This window comes from Neopelma chrysocephalum, unplaced genomic scaffold, assembly GCF_003984885.1.
Source record: "Neopelma chrysocephalum unplaced genomic scaffold, ASM398488v2 Primary Assembly neopelma1_74, whole genome shotgun sequence".
NCBI lineage: Eukaryota > Metazoa > Chordata > Aves > Passeriformes > Pipridae > Neopelma > Neopelma chrysocephalum.
The window spans coordinates 6,161,703-6,178,882 of record NW_020897735.1 but is presented as its reverse complement, the minus strand read 5'-3'; the positions used below and the strand labels follow the sequence as shown (position 1 = coordinate 6,178,882).

At 44.1% G+C, this 17,180-nt stretch overlaps 1 protein-coding gene across 1 annotated transcript in view; it reads right to left on the bottom strand.

Annotated features, from left to right (window-relative positions):
* The window catches only part of CFAP77 (cilia and flagella associated protein 77), a 60,069-nt gene that overhangs the window by 42,101 nt on the left and 788 nt on the right, over positions 1–17,180 (bottom strand). The window lies entirely within an intron of this gene.

Below are 17,180 nucleotides of genomic sequence, written 5' to 3'. Positions count from 1 at the left end.
CTGCCCTGCTTCTATTGCAAAATACTTGGATCAGCAGGTATTTAAAAATGTGCTTTATCCAGCTATTGTGAGTAGACACTGTACTGATAAGTCTGAAAATTATACTGATAGAATATATATATACACTTATATTATCTAAGGGGTGCTGATTAATTGCAAAGCTGATTTGAATTTAAGGTTGGTGAAAGACCTTTTGTTGCAGTCCCAGGAGGGCAAAGTGGGAGAGCCAAAGGTGCCATTATAAAATTCACCACGTGCCTCTACTAATGGGTTTCAAATATGTCCACAGGAATTTTGTGTTATTTTTCCTTCATTTCTTTTTGGAGCAGCAGTTTTTAATGCTGTCCTCCCTTTCCCTGCCATAGGGATGGATTAGCAGGAATGATAATTGAACTTGGAGGGTTATTGATGAATTGCCCTCTTCAGGACGTGGTTATTGTGAAGTCAGGATGAGTTTGGTGCTCTTGGCCATAGTCACTGGGGTATAAATGGAGCCCTGATTCTGGAAGCTGCTGTTCCAGAATGGGTTTGGGTACAATAACTGCCAGGTCTGAGGATAAGCCTGGCAGCAATCTTCTTTTACACAGCCAATTTGTGGGTTTCAGGGTTATTTTTGTTAAAAAAGCAAAACGCTACAAATGTGATACAAGTTCATATGGACTTTTCTAAGTAACATAAGAGTTGTGCAGGTTTATTCACTTTTATGAATGCTGGGGATTCTCAGGGCAGAGTATGAGAGACACAAAGCCAGGAAGCCTCGATGGTCCATGAAGTAAACAAACTTAATGAGAAGAAAAGAGTCAGCAATCATTTCATCTCCCCTACAAATCCTGCTGCTCTGGCCGGGAAAACAACAGCCAGGCCACGCAGTGAGACACCAAAACTTTGTGCTACAGAGTGTGGGGGAACAGGAGGGACTGGTGAGGAAGGAAATGAGGCACCTTCTCACCCTGATGCTGCAGATTTTGGTATTTACAGACTGCTGGTGGCCTGTAGCAATCTCTCCATCAGATCACTATTGTACACTTGCAGCAACTGTTTGTGCATGTGTCCATGTCTCTCCTGAATGTTTCTCCACACCTTTTCATATTCCATGTATTTGCCCTTTTTCTGTGGGGATTATTCTTCATAATGATGGTGGTACTTGGAGTGAAAAATGGAAGGTATATAAATTTATTTACTTTCTGAGCTAAAAGGTACATGAAATACACTGATAAAGCAACATTTGACATTGCTTCGGGTTTGGGTTTGGACATTTCTGCTCCTGCAACTTATCTAATTGTTTCTGTAAGAACACAAGGGAAGAGAAGGCAAGAACTTGTTCCACCTTCATCTGAATGTCAGTTGCCAAATCCAACAATTTTACCTTTTTCTTTCTGGGCCTTTGCTCAGATCTTAGATCTCAAAGTTCCCAGGGAAAGCCAAATTTCCACTCTTCAAATGACATGCTGTCATGCTTTGTAAGGATATTTCCTTCAGAGGTGGCATTTGCCTCTCTGGGAAAGTGCAGGGCTACTTCTTGGGCTCTTTTGGCAGTTTTTCCTCCCATCTTTGCCTTTTCCACAGGGAAATGTTCCATCTGCATGTCCTGGTAGTTTCTAGTATTTAGTTTGGTATCTGGTTACCTTCCTCCTGAGGTTTTGGCACTGCCCATTTACAAGCAGGAAGGCAAAGAATGGCTCTGACACGAGTCTAAAATGTGGTGCTTGGTTTCTACTGTATATTGATATTCAGCTTTTTCAGAAGTAGTTTCCCTGCATTAGAAGCTGTGGATAAATTCCTGCTATTTTACAACTTCACAGAGAAGCCCCAGGGCTGGCTGTGGCTCTGTTAGTTTTTAGCAGCAGTGAACAGGGTGCTTTCCTCTAAGCAACAGCTGCCTTTCTAACGGTGGACCCTGAAAGGCTGCTCAGAACAGAGGCTCTGGGATTCTTTAGCTATTGCTGACCTACAAATATTGCCTGGAAGCCATGGGATGATGCCATCTCCAATGAAAAAATGAAATCCAGCATCACCATCAGATGAAAAATAAGAACAATAGTATTTCTAGGGGGGGTGTATTTATTAGATGGACAACAGAAGCACATCCTTGTGTGAATGAGAGACACTGCATGGGTGATGTTCACCTGCCTTTTCCACGTGGTGTAGGAACCCCTCTATGTAAAAGAACTGTAATTCGGTTTGTGCACTACAGGTGATGTTGGGCAGCCCTTTTTCAAGCTTGGGTAGAATTTTGGGGAGATAAAAGAAGTGCTGCATGTACTGAGAGGAAGGATTAGAGCCTGGCACCCCCAAATCAGAGACATCTCTGATGCCAGGCTGTACAGGGAGAGGGCACGTGCCTGAAGAGGTCAGCCAGGAATGTGGAAAACTTGATCTCAGAGAGCCATTTTGTGCTGCTCTAGGATCCATGTTACTGTTAAAGCCACATTTCCAAGCCAATATTCCCTCTCCAAAAGGGAAGGGGGTGACAGGAGCCTGAGCAGAGCAAGGATAGTGAAATTTTAAAGTATTATGACACACATACATTTAATATTACATCACATGTAAGGGAACAAGCACATATGATTGCAATATTACAAGATGAATATAGGTCCTACGACGTTAAATTTAGTGCCTTGTGATTGATGATCCTTTGTTTCCAGGTTTTCCTTTATGTATATATTATTTCTGTAGGATAAGCATCTTACCAGCTGGAAGAAACATACAACTTTTTTTATTTTCTAGCATGTAATTTCTGTTTGATTCACAGCTAATAAATAGGTCATCTTGTAGTTCTGAAATGCCAACATGCAGTAATTCAGTGAAATGGAGACTCTACATTAAAAAGCTGTCAACCTCAGTGCAATTTTCCTGCACCCTACACTCTGGAAAGATACCTTGTCACTCATGGTTCAGCTCTGTTTTCCTGAAATATCTCTTCTTCTGCATAAATAATGAATATAGTTGCATGAAAATATCTGGCACAATGTCTGTTCTTCCTCCTCCTCTAAGGAGCTGCAGTACAGCCTCTGTATTTATTGGCTGATCTCCCCAACAAATCTTACTGAAATCACAGGTGTGGTAATAGCGTGGCCCCCTCCCAGCTGCAGGCAGGTGTTCTCTGTGCTCACCCCATCCTTCCCCTCCTGGCTGAAGGCAGGGAAATGCTGCCTCAAAGAAAGCCTTGCTGTTTAGTGCTTCTCAAAATGTAAAGGCTACACAACACAGAATAATTTAAAACACTTACTTGCTTTCAAGCTCTTTCCGTTTCTAATGTGTTATGCAGGTCTTGCACAGAAAAAGTATCAGCCTGAAGCAGATCCCCATTAGGAGTATTTAATTCTATTCTTTTTAAAAAGCTGGATATAAACCCCATTAGATTACTAAGCCTGTCTCCTAATTCATGTGATCTGAAACACACGATTTACTGGGTTTTTATGGCTTTCTTCTGGTAGCTCATTAGAGGTGACACAAGGATGGCAAAACCTGGTTCTGTGCCTCTGATTTCCACCACAAACAGAGGAGCTGGGCTGCCCTGTTTACTCACAGACTTAAGGCCAGGAGGAGTCCTCCAGTTTTCTATTCTGATCTATAAAATCACGATGCTTTCAAGGGGTCTCACCTCTTGAGCCAGTTTCCAGATGCAAGGCAGGGCAATTTCTGCAGTGCTGATTTCTGGGTATTTATAACCCACCATCAGAGAGCACAGACAAAATTTCCAGCCAGAGATTGGGTCCTGCAGGTGTTACTCACATGAATGGTTTCCCCTGACCCCAAGTTTGATAATGTGGTGTCAGGCAGGGGCAATTTCAGTGAAACTGGACCGGCTCAAACCATGAAAAATTCGGTGGTGCCTTTTGTGGGTTTGAATTGGCAGAAAGTTGAAGCTTGCAAGACACAAACCCTGTAAAAATGGGAAAAGCGGGGTGTGCCAAGACCCTGTGAACTGGGTTTTACAAGGGATAAAGCTGCTGAACCCTCACAGTGAGGTCCAAAAGCAATTTAAATCTCTTCCCCTCTCTCCCTGCTCCCAATTTCTCCATCCCAGTTGTTGTTAGATGCATCAGCTGAGAAGGAGAGTTAGAGAGTGACACTAATAAGGAGGGCTCAGACGCACTAAGAGTATTAAAAGGTTAGGTCATGGTGTGTTCTATTAAACAGAATATTAATTGAATTCTTGACATCTGAGGTGAACTGTGACATGCTCATGGGATAAATATTGCATTTAACAGAGCATCATGACCTAAAGCTCTAAATACTATTGAGCATCAGTGCCAATCCCTCACAATAGATCTTGGCCTCAGTCCTCGGGGTACGGATGCTCCCTTGGAGTTTTGGAAGCTTGAGCTTAAAAACAGGTTTCACATTTCTTGTTTCTGGTCTCAGTTAAGTCCAAAATTGCTTCTTCCATCTCAAGGAAGACCTTTGGTTACAGACTCTTAATAAAAAGCTGGAACTGGACGTTTCAAATGCCACGTGTTACAACCTATTGGACACGGTTCAAGAAAGGTTGAGAGAAAATTTCTCCACCTCCACCCTCACACTGTAAAGAAGATTAAAACATTAAAAAGACCAATTAAAAATAGGGAATCTCATGGCAACATTTTCATTAACCCTCCCCGGTTCTTCTTTCTGTCTCATTAGTCGTCACAGGGAGAGGAAGGATCATTTTAATTAGCAGCATTGTAAAGCTTTATTTAAGGCAACTGCCCCTCCTGCTGCTCTCTGGATTACCCTGACAGCTTATAAATACAATACCAAATCATTAACAGCCAAAAACAACACCACTGAAGGGCTTGGAAGAAAGAAGATCCACTGTGGTCAATGTTTAGGGCTCTTTAACAATGTCCTTTCTCCTTATTCAGGCATAATTCAAGCGTAATATTGGGCTTTACAAAACAACTCAATATCCTCTTACAGCAAAGCCCTTTCTAGCTGAGGATACCATGTGTTCAACTTTCTTCCCCTTTGTTTTCATGGCAGTGAAAGCACAGAACCACATCTGATGGGATAGACACGGTAGATAAGGTCACAGGTTTTCCAGCATCCCAATTTAGAATTACTTGTAAAATTCCCAAATTAAAGGGACTGCAGCCCGCTAACAACCTTGTAGGAGGGAGGTGGGCAACAAGACCCCAACTGGGGGAGGCTGATGGAGCATTGTAGAAAGAGGTTCTTGAGAGTTTAGGAAGAAAACAAAGTGAATGTCCACATTTCATGGAGAGGAAATTGCTTTTCCCAATTCTCTTTTGCTGAATTTCACATTTTTTGCAGGAATTAGCCCAAAGGGTCTGTTTTGGTAAGAAACCCTCAGCCAGTGTTTCCAGCTAGCAGTTTCCATGGCTGGGAGTGCAGCCCAGAGCACAGGTCCATGTAGAAGAGGTATTTGCCTCCCTCCCACCCATGAATGACCCCACTGCACTGCCCAGGCTTATTTTCAAACTAGTTTGAGTCACTCCACTGCAGTCAGGGGTTAGATGCAAACCAAGATCTCTCACCCCCTTGCAGGATCCTGAATCAGAGATGCATTAATGGAACCAAACAGATCCTAAATACCCCAATACTTGGGAAGATCTGAACTTGCCTCCCAGCCCCTGGATATTTCACAGTCCTGCACATGAACAGAACATTTTCATTCTGGACCACACTGCAGGATCTCCCTCTTTTGTGTCCAGCAGAACAGTGATGAAAGCATCACATTTTTTAAGATGTACGCTGCACAAAATGTCCTCCTTACCAAGAAGCCACAACTCTATTAGGATCATTAGGACTCTATTAGGATTATTAGAACTATTAGGAGTCCCCATTTAGATCCGTGGCCTACTTTCCCTGACCTGAATATTTAACTATGGATTCCTCAGTACACCTGGGTGCTGCAACCTCTAATTGTTCATCACTGTCCAGCCAAGGCAGCTCAGTCTTTCCCTTGGAGCAAACTATTAGCTACACGTGGGAGTTTAAGTGCTGTGAATACTAAAAGGTGGAGTTTCTATGTTGGGATCACAGTCAGGATTTGATTCTTCAAAGTCATAACATGCCACAGCTGAAAGTTGCTGCTGAGTTGCCATGTTGCATTAAGGTGTATTAACCACCTAATTCTTCCACTTTTTTGCTTGACAAAAAGAAAACCAGACCAGAGGACAAAAACTCTTAACATTGAAGTCTGAAAATACAAAGTTCATCTCCCCCTGAAAGAAAGCTCGCCCTGACTTCAGCTGGAGCACTGAGCAGAATGTGGAACTAATATTGGTTTCTGCAAAAAAAGGTGTACATTCCTTAAGAAAGGCTTAAAAATTATTCTGAATGCTTGATGTTACCTATGTGAACTATTTAAAGTAATAACAAAAAGGAAGGCAGTAATGAAATATCACTGAATCATTAATGTCTTTCTATATAGAGTTTATTTTATATTAAGTCAAGGTCTGTGTCTGTGGAGGTTTGCAGGGAGAGGTGATGTCTTTTATGGAAGTAATTGCCATGTGTCAGACTGTCACAAATGTAAGGGAATTAGAAACAAGTAAAATATTTCCAGTTAAAAAAAAAAAAAAAGGAGGAGGGGAACACCAAAGTTCCAGTTTGGGACTGACAAGAACCTCTGTCTCCATCTCAGCTCCGAGAGGCTGAGCAGGTCACAGACCTGAGCCACTGTCACCCAATGCCACCCTCCAAACTGGGGGTCACAGACCTGAGCCACTGTCACCCAATGCCACCTTCCAAACTGGGGGAGCCTCACAGAGGCCAGAGCACTGCCAGGCCTGAGCAGGAGAACTGCAGCTTCAAGGGATCTCAGTCTCCAGAGATCACAGATGCTCAACTCACTTAAAACCAGACAGTGAAAAATAGTCTGAGTAACAGTCATTGTAAAAGTTTATATAGGAGTTGCTTTGTTTTCTATTTATAGCTGCACTGTATTTTTCTTGTAATACATTTTTAATGACTTATAAGGCCTAGTTATTTATTCTCCTGAAGCCAAATGCTTTCTCTACCCTGATAATGCAAGGGAGTGAGCTTTGCACAGCAGAGCTCCCAGGGAGATGCCTGGATCTGCTCCCTGCACTGGCAGCAGGCTGGGGGACCCCACATGGCCCTGGGGACCCCCCCAGCACCCAAGGCACTGCTGCCCAGGCACCCCCAGCCTGCAGCTCCCCACTGCCTGTCTGCACAGGGACTGCCTGTGCAGGGCCCTCCCTGGGCCAGAGTATTTTCAAATTAGTAATTATTCTGTCTGCACACAAGGGAGCATGTTTTTATGGTTATTTTGCTTTACAGTTCTTAATCCAAAATGAACTTTAGTTAAAAAACAACCCCCAAACCTGCAGTGCCACGTAGGCAATGGACCTTTCCATCTATGTGTTGAAAAGTTGAGTAGAATGCACAACAGGCCAAAATAAGCAGAAGATGGGACTCTTTGAAATGCCAGCTTTTTGCATGAAATATAATTAATCTGCTAAACCAGCATCCATCCCTAAGCACAAATGCTGATTGCCTCATGATGAGTCTAACCAGAATGGTATTAACTCTACTGTTCTTTCTAAATTGTTATATACCCAATATTTTCTTTTGACTCTTCTTTATATTTAGATTAATAACTATGTAATCACTTCATTAGTTTATTTAGATTATGTTATTTTAGGAAATGATTGTTTAGATCAGCCCTGTCCTTCCCATCTAACTGTGCCTTCCCAGAATTGAGTAATATCTGAGGAAACCAATTAATTGCAACTCGCCTGCTATAATGGGGTCTGCTCTACAATGTGGCAAAGCCTAATGGAGTTTTAATTTCCCCGTGGTGAGTCAACATTTGCTTAAAGAGAGGACACTGTTAGAGCAAACCACTGCCTGAGAGAAGTCTGTGAGGCTGTTCAGGCATCCTGGGGGTAAAACTCACAGTGGGGTGTAGCTGGGGCGTCAGAGATCCTCCCAATTCCCACCACAGGCTGAGGTTTCCTGTGGACTTGCAGAACATGCCCTTTATGGGCTCCCAGGCTGCACCCCCCAACCTTGCAGGGATCCTGGGGGCTAAAATGAATTTGTCACCCACTGAAGGTTTGACAGCCTTTTTTAATGCATGGTCTTCCTTAGGAAATATTTATTTAACTGTCTTGGGTCCTGCCTGTGCAGTTGCGCCAGCAAGTCCTTGTCGTGGAGCTGAAGCCCATTGTGGTGGGGGACTGTCAGAAACAAAACCTCATCCCTGAGGAACCTGCTGTGAGACACATGGGACAGCAGAATTTACAATGAGATTTTTCCATTAATTGGCTTGTTCAGAGTATTTAGTACTGCCAGAAGTTACATTTGGGATTCTGGGGGGGGGGAGGCAAAGCATCCAGAGCCCTTTGAAATGCCCCTGGTCCCTCCCTGGCTCAGGCCCTGAGCCCCTTCCCAAAGCTCAGCCTACGCTGTTGACTAATGACTGTTTTGCTTGGCAAATGCTGAAAACTTCTCAAGTCGGTCTGATCTGCCTTCCCCAATCATCTGACAGCTTAAAAGGTTTGAAACAAAAGCTACATTATGATGCAACCAAATTCAGCAGCATCTGATTAACAAAAAGGAGGCCACAGCTACCTGACAGCAGCCGGTGGTTATTTTTTTTATTTCTGAAACAAACTGATGGCCTCAAACATTCATACATGTATTTATTTTTTTGTTTAAATGTCTCATTTCCAGGTTTGTTTTTCTTTTGGATCGTGCAGGGAAATAAAGTTTTGCAATTCTTCTTCTCATAATAAGTCTGTCCAAAAATGATGTCGCTCGTTGTGTTGAAAGATGGTTTCATTTTCTGCTCAAAATTGGTATGAAAAATTTGCCTTGCCAAATGAACATTGTATACTGAACTTGTCAAATCCTCTCTCCTGACACAAATAAAAGATAACATTGGGTGGCAGCATGTAAAACAGCACTGACAAGACAGCTAGGATGGAAGCAAAGAAATGCATATTTTTCTCTTTCTCTCTTCCAGAGCAGGGAATGGGAATGATCCAGGTGAGCTGGCGTGTTACAACCAAAAATACATCATCTAAAGACTTAACAAGCCGTTTCAAGGCAGGTTCTAAGAAGAACATAAGTGATTCCATTTCTGATTAGCAAAATCATGACAAAAGTTTCAACTTTTTTTCCAGGCAACCAAGAAAGCTGCTAAGTAGGAAGAGTGGCTGGATAAAAGGGGGATTCAGTTAAAAGTTCCCAACTCTGCTGTGCAGGCTGGTAGGACTACTCCTAGCACTGCTGAAAATTATTCCAAATATATTTAAAAATAAATAAGGTAATGATAGCATTTTCATTAGATGTACAGTCTCACCATGTAAGTGATTTTTTTTTCATATTAAAATTGTTGATTGAAGGCTGTTAGCTGTTTATCAGCCCAAAATTACATTTCTTCTCTCCTAGGGGTTGCCTCTTAAAAAAAAAAAAAATCACAACAACTGCATAGTTAGAAACAAGAAAAGACTCCTAAAACTACAGTTTCTGTTTGGGGGGGGTGGGAGGCAGGAATACAAGCATGAAACACAGATTGCACCTTCAAATCCCCGATGGCATCACGCTTCTTTGTTCTGCTAAGAAAAATTAACCTCAATCTCGGCTCAAGGTCCCCCGATTGATTATCATAGTCATTTAAATACTGTAATCTCATTTTCAGCATCAGGGAAAGGGAGCGAAAAGAAGAAAAAGAGAAAGAGGTGGGGAAGCGAGGGGGAGAGAAAGAGAAAACAGAATAAATTATCTGACAAAAGGAAAAAAGGGCCTTTCTGCTTACGGAGCCTATTTCAGATCCTTCCACTTGATTGGAAAAGTTGATGAAGTTTAAATGAAGCAGAATTAGAGGCTCAGGCCACTGAGTATTGACAGGGGCCCATGGAAGAATGTGCAATTCAATAGGCCTGATTTCTGTGGAAAACAGGGGAAAGGCCTAAATGGTATAATCTTCAATCAAATCTAACATCGACACTGACAAGGCAGGGTAATGAGATAGGCCAGATCAGGCATGTTGGTTAAAGAAATTAATCCCTCTCGCTGCACCAAGAGTTCAGCTTTGATGCCTATTGTGGAGAGCCCCGGCCCAGCCTATCTAAATGCTAACTAACCACGGGGGTGATCTGGGACTGTGCTTTTCAGCGCTGGGGCTAAGCTGGGAACGATTTTAGCTCCCTGACTCTGGCAGAGGTGGGATTGCAGCCCCTCCCGGGCAGCGGGAGCCTGGCAAGGATGAGGGATGGAGCCTGTGTGGGGAAACTTGGGTTTGGGTTAGAGCAGGGCTTTAACACCCCATAATACGTGGTCATTAGTGGAGTTACAGTCGCCTCCTGACCATCCCGTTGGTATCTCCTGGGAGCTGGAAGGGTGATGGAGACAGCAAATGTTGGGAAGTTGAAAAGCTGCAAACAAAGGGGCTCTTCTACCTGGGCGAGCAGCCCGAAGCTCCTCATAAAAACCAGTGATATTTTTCAGGCTACTTTGCTCTTTACAAGGTTCACTGTGTTTGCTTTACTGATTTTTATTCCCCCAGCCTGGGAGTTACACTATTATTTTTAATCAGGTTTCACTTGTAAGATTTTTAGGCACAAATCCTGTGTTGGTTTGCTTAAACAAATCAAACTAGAGGTATTTCCCTTGATATTGAAGTTTTCTTAAAGGCTGTTGTTGGAAATCTAGTAATAGAGTCCCACTTCCATTTATCTATGCTACTTCAAATAAATGTGAGTAGAAAAGTCAATGTAATTTATTTTATAAAATACAAATGGTTAAAAAGGGAAATATTCTCAGAAATGCAGGTTCTATCTAATCTGTACAATGTGAGCAGCCAAGATGACAAAGGCTTCTCAAATTCAATAATCAGGCATAAGAGCATCTCTAAGAATTTGCATGGAAAGCAATCTGCCCTTGGGGAAAGTGAGGCTAAAAACTTGCAAAAATGAGGAGCTGAAAATGTTGGTCCCTGTGATTGCCGAGGATGTGCTCCTTTTGCTCTGTGTTCTGCCAGGCAGCCCTCAAAAAACAGGGGAATGATTGTGGGAAAGGTAAAAATAAAGAGCTTTTCACCTCTTCCTTGGGCAGCTGCCCCACAGTTGTCTGTCTAACACCCTCCTGTCCAGGACTGTCCTCACTGAGCCCCCACCAGCCTTTCCTCTGTGCTCAGGGCACTTTCTGGTGCCTCTTCCAGAGAAGGAGAGATATTTATTGGTGGTGGAGTGGGAAGCTGAGGATGGAGAGGAAAGAGGGGGGAGCTATTCCTGTGCTCTTACAAGTTTTAGCTGGGTCTCTGGTGCTGCTCTCAGTCTGCTGGGGTTGGTGTCCCTGGAGAAGGGTTGGTGGGTTAAGGTCATATTAGCGGGATTTGGAATATCCCTGACTTGGTCTGAAAATAATCTCTTGCCTTACTGTGGCTCAAGGCCAGCACTATAAACTGGTGGGGGCTTTCCCCCAAAGTTTCTTAAATCTTTCAGATAATAAAGCCTGAGTTTTAGGTTCATCATAAAAATTTATATCCTGCTGCAGCTCTGGGTGCACTGTGAATGTACGGACCCATTTGTGACCTTTTTTCATTTTAGTTTTTTCCCTATTCTGCCCTCATTCTCTCATCCTTTGGCTTAATTTTTGCTTTTACATCACCACCAAATGAGGCAAGAGGCTGTACAGATGTTCTCTGCTATGACAATGCTGCCATCAGGGTCATAATGCAACAATTTGGTCTAACCATTATTATCGTGCTGGCTGACTTCAATAATGCACTTTTAAATCAAAGAGCCTTTGAAGCTTTATTTCCATTGTATTAGACAAATAAACATAGAAGATTTTCACGAACATAAAAGGCATTCACCTTGTAACGTTTCTGGGCTTATTAGTCTCACCAATTTGCATTGTTTTGTTCACATAAAGGATCAAAATGCCCTTTTGCTTGATTTTGCATCCTGCATGTGGATCTTGGGGGTGAGCAGCTCTGAATGCCTGGTGCTGCTGGTGCTGTCCCTCTGCCTGCTGGATCACAGCTGGCAGCCCAAGTCCTGTGCTCAAATAACCAGGAGTAAAAAAACCACTCCTTTCGCTCATGCAGAATGTTTATTTGCCTCTTGGAAATACCTTATTTATTTCAGTGGTGTCTGTGCAAAATATGGGAGGGCACTAAAGCTCATAAGGAGTTTAATTTTTAGTGTACCAAATAATTCATTTAAAAATCTTAAATGAGTTCATGCTGAGAAGAAAACCCTTAGAAGTCGGAGCATTGGAAAGAAAGCTCAGAACCAAACCTAATGATTATTTGACTAACCAGCCCTTCATTAGCTTATTTCTCTAATGAATTATTGAGCTGTACAATGTAGACATTTCAGAATACATTTTTAAAAGCACAACACTGGTCTTAGATTGCAAAAATATAATGGTACGAGTGATATAATAATAATAGTAATAAGCACACAAAATGCTGCCTAAACACTAATTAAACCTCAGTGTCCCCAAGCAGGAAGCACAGAAGGCAGGATGCTCAGCACATGCAGTGATTTGAGGTAAATAGTATAATTAACACCAAATAAGACAACCTTATTGCAAATACAGCTCAAGGCACTTGTGGCCACTCTGCTCTGTGTTGTGGGGGTTCTTTACCTGAGCAAACAAACTAAAACCTGGTCTCTGACCAAATTTTCAACAGTTGTATTGATTCCAAACAGCTGAGAGCAGGTTTAGGTTGGGAGAGGAAACAGAGTTATTTAAATAATCAAAGTTAACACCTGAGGGAAGTTTTATATAAATATTCTGGAAGCTGCCTCACAGAGCTGTGATGCCAGCAGCAGAGCTGGGCCACATGGAAGCAGCTCTGAGATCTTGGCTGTGGCTGAAGGCCCAGATCACTGGAGGAGAGCAGGGATAAGGGGATCTGACATCCCTGCCTGGGCTGTCTCAGCTCACTCAGAGCCTGGGTGCCCTGTGGAAAGGGGATGATTTTGCTCCTGTCAGTGCCAGCCCTCACACAGACACTACCCCTGCACATTTCTGATGGCTCATCCAGCCCTCTCTGAGCATCCAGCCATGGGGGTATTTTTAAGGAAGCCTCTATTTTAGCACCTTCCCTTCCTGCACAGGTCAGCAATCCTTGCATAGAGGTGGGTGAGGATTACACAGGTGAGTGGTGCCTCCTGGTTCTGGGAAAGGACTTGGAAAGATGGGAGCGTGGTTCTGGGTTCACCTTGGCTCCTCGGCAGGCTGGTGCAAGAAAAGCTAAAGAAGATGAGTGGATTTGGAGAGAATGTTTGAAAAAAAAACACCTCACAGGAAGGTGAGGGATAAAGGTTTAAAGATAGAACACAACATTCAGATGTGAAAGCCCCACTGCAGCCACAGTGCAGGTTTATGAATAAAAGCTTCAGCTCCAGAGTGATGGAAAACCTGCCCTTTCAGTAATTACTGTTGCAAGAGATGGTTGTGATGATGCAGTTTACAGCTCCAAGTTCTAACATTTTTTTTTCACACTGTGCATTTGTCCACATTTGTCTCTTGCTTAATTACAGCTTTTTTCCCCCTTTTTTCACGATGTGCCACAATTTTAGTTTGATCAAATGTCCCTGCTTGCTTTTGTAGTGTCCATCCTGTGGTTCATTCCAGAAACCGAAATGATTTTGCAAGAACTTTCAGCAGTGCCTTGTTCTGTGGCAGAAATACTTTGTGATAACGTTCAAGAGGAGTGAGAGGAAAAACAAAAGCCTGGTGAGTGATTTCTGCCTTTATCTGGTACCCACTTAGGGAGTGGAGTCCTGTGGCCACCTGGTTAGTGTCCAGTTGTTACCCCCACCCTCCCTGAGCATGGAGCAGCTCCTGGGGGAGCCCAGGGAGAGCTCTCCTGTGCCTCCTCTTCCTCCACAAAAAGGGCAGTTTACTCTCCCTGGTTTAGTGAATCCTTCCTCTGCTGGGATTACTGGACCCTTGTGTGCCAGTTCCTGTGGTTTTGTGAGCTTTTTTTGATCATATATTTATTCTTCTTCTGGAGATTGTAGCTACTGAAATTTTACTGCTGGAGTCCTGTGGCTTTTGTTCAATCCTATTTGGAAGAAAGAAAAAATTCCAGCCCTCAGGGCTGGAGAGGAAAGCTTAGGAAAATGAATCCTAAACCAATTGGCATTCAAACCAATACAGACAGCCTGGCATCAGTTTTCATGTAAATAACCAGCTTTTAAAACAAGCATTGCACATTCCAGCAGTTCTGTTTGTTAAATCTCTGTCTCTCCTGCAGCCTGGACTGAGACCTGGTGCCAGCCTTTCCCGTGCTCTCACCATCCTCCTCTTCCTCCTCAGAACTGCCAGTTCTGAAGCAACTTTTTCATGTTGAGAGCTGCTGTTGGGGCTCTGAAGGTGAGTCAGGTGCCTCTCGCTCTGAGGGCATTTCCTGGAGAGCAGTTCCCTGCTTTCTGCATGTGCTGGGGCTCCATTTAAACAGGTAGGAGGATGCTTTGGGGCTGAATTCTCCATTTACCTTCACACCCCAGGGATATGTCTGATTTCACACTGGTGACACAATGACTTTGGAACTTATTTATGCCATGTTAGCCAGAAGATCTCCATATAAATGTCACCAAACTTCTATGGACAACTTTTTCTGTAGTTCCTGTTGAGCGTGCCGGGGGTTAAGTGTGGTAAACTCTTTATTTCCTTCCCAGAGCTGGTTTATTTTTGTAACACAGGAGTTTTCAGTAAGTTTGTACTGGAAAAGTGCTTGGCTAAGGCTTTTACTGGTGAAAACAAACCAAAAATGCTTCGCTCAGTTTTTCACTGGCATCAGTAGATGAAATACTTTCCTCAGTTTTATGCTGCAAGCAAATATATATATTGATAACTAATTTAACTCCTCGATTAATTAAAACACATCATACATTCTAGCAGAGAAAAATTAGAGCATTTATCCCTAGAAATCTTGATGTGAGAAGATGATGGTTTTAATCTGTGATAGCCAGTGTGTGTGGACACATCCTGGTGGGATGGGGCTGGGCAGAGCCAGAAACAGTCTGGGCAGTGGTCTTGTTTGGATACATGATGCCACATTTAGAAGATAAATAAAAGAACTGGGAGAGAAAGCAGCAGATCCTGTTGTTGGCTGCTGCAAAGTGGGGGTATGTCACACTTTCACCAAGGTCCCATCCATCACTCCTGGGCCTCAGGTTCCTGTGTATTTGCTGCCCAGAGGACCTGAATGGCAGCTGTTGGAGCTGTGTGTTCCTCATGCCCTCCCTCAGCTGCCAGCAGCACTTGTCCAAGCAGCAGTTGTCTCAAAACCTTTTGTCCCTTTCTCCTAAACCATCTCTGTGTCCTTGGTTTTCAGGTGGCCCTGCACAGCATGAGGGCTGGGACCTGCTGGCCAACCTCTCCAAAATGCCTGGTCCCCAGGGCTCTCCTGAGGGAAAAGAAGCTCCAAACTGCAGCTGGAAGCAGGAGGAGATGTGGCAGAGGGCTGATGCTGTAAGTGTGCCAGTGCCAGTGTGTGCACCAGTGAGGGGGACTGGCCAAGTGCCAGCGTTCACCCAGTCAAATGCCATCCCTTCCCTGTCACCACCCAGTAGTGAAGGACACCCTGGTAAATCCAGCATTTGCTGGGACACAGCACAGTGTGGGAAGGCAGCTGGCAGGGGGGCAGCAGTTTGCTGCCACAAACTTTACAACAGAACCTACCCCGAGGTGAAATTACTGCTGGTTCCAAGAGTAAAACCATCCCTGGTAACAGCCTGGTTGCTCCACGCTCAAGGATTCCATCAGGTGGATGCAAATCTCCTTACATCCCTACCAGCAGACACCCTCCTGGCAAGGAAGTCCTGAGAGAACAGGAATTGTCCAGAATGCTAAAATTCAACACTACTTTTTTTCCCCAAAAAACTTGCTCTAATTTTAGTTTTACCTGGCCACAGAGCAGAAATCCAGATTGGAAGGGACCTCAAAGTTCATCCAGTTCCACCCCCTGCCATGGGCAGGGACACCTTCCACTAGAACAGGTTGCTCCAAGCCCTGTCCAACCTGGCCTTGGACTTCCAGGGACGGGGCAGCCACAGCTTCTCTGGGCAACCTGTGCCAGGGCCTCCCCACTCTCACAGGGAAGAGTTTCCTCCTGGTATCTGATCTAACCCTGCCCTCTGTGAGTTTGAAGCCATTCCCCCTTGTCCTATCACTACATGCCCTTGTAAATAGTCTCCCTCCAGTGTTATAATTCTCCCAGTGTTCCATTTGTGGAGCTGGGATTCACAGTGCTGATGGGTGGTTTATACATATTGCAATTTAAGGAATGTAAATAAGTAGAATCGACCTAAGCCCTTCAATTATGCCTTTTCATACCTGAAATGCCACATAATTACATGTTTTTCTGATGCATATTCAGGCATTACCTACAAGGGTATTTACCAACACCCCTTGCTGAGAAAGGCAGATCAGTTTGGAGGGATGAGGAAGGTGTGGGGCTGCCTCCATCCCGAGGAGGTTCACATTCTGTATCACACCAGCTCTTTCTGGGAGACAACTAGGTGAGAAATCACCCTTTATTCCACATTTAAGCAAAGACACTTCCCATCAGATTTACAGGATCCAGAGGAAAAGAAAGAAAGAAGTTGTGGATTTGAACAAGTGAAGCTGCTTTTGAGTTCTGATGCAAAGCCTGCTTTTTTTTTTCTTTGCCTGATATAATTTCCAAACATATTTTTAGAGTTTCATGAGAAAGCAAGAAAAGTTATTCAACATTGCAAAGACTCAAATTTTCAGCGATATTCCAAACTTTTTATGGCCGACTTCCAAGCCGGGGTGCGATTACCGAGGGAGCTCAAGAGCCGAACTCCGCGGTTAAAGTGTCACCGCTGGCTGCGTTGGGAAAACAGGGATTTGGAGCAGAACCTCGGCAGGGAAAGGACCAAAGAGCAGCCGGTCCAGCTGTACCAGCCGCGTCCCCCGGCCCGGAGGGCTCGGGGCTCGTTCCCTGCTGGGGACCGGGCTGGGAGCGCTGGTTCGGGCACGAAGCTGTTCCGCGAGTGCCATCCAGGGGACGGGAGCTGCACTTTCAGCTGCTGCTCGGTCCGGGGCAGGCGGGGTTAAAGCGGGACCTGCAGTGGGTTGTGGAGGTCGAGGAGGAGCAACCAACCGAGGGAGATGCCTAAAACTTCATAATGGCCCCCCCGAGCTCGGCCGGTGGGCAGGGCGGGGATACAAGTTGAGAAGTGCCAGGAGTTTGTGAAGGGACCAGAGCC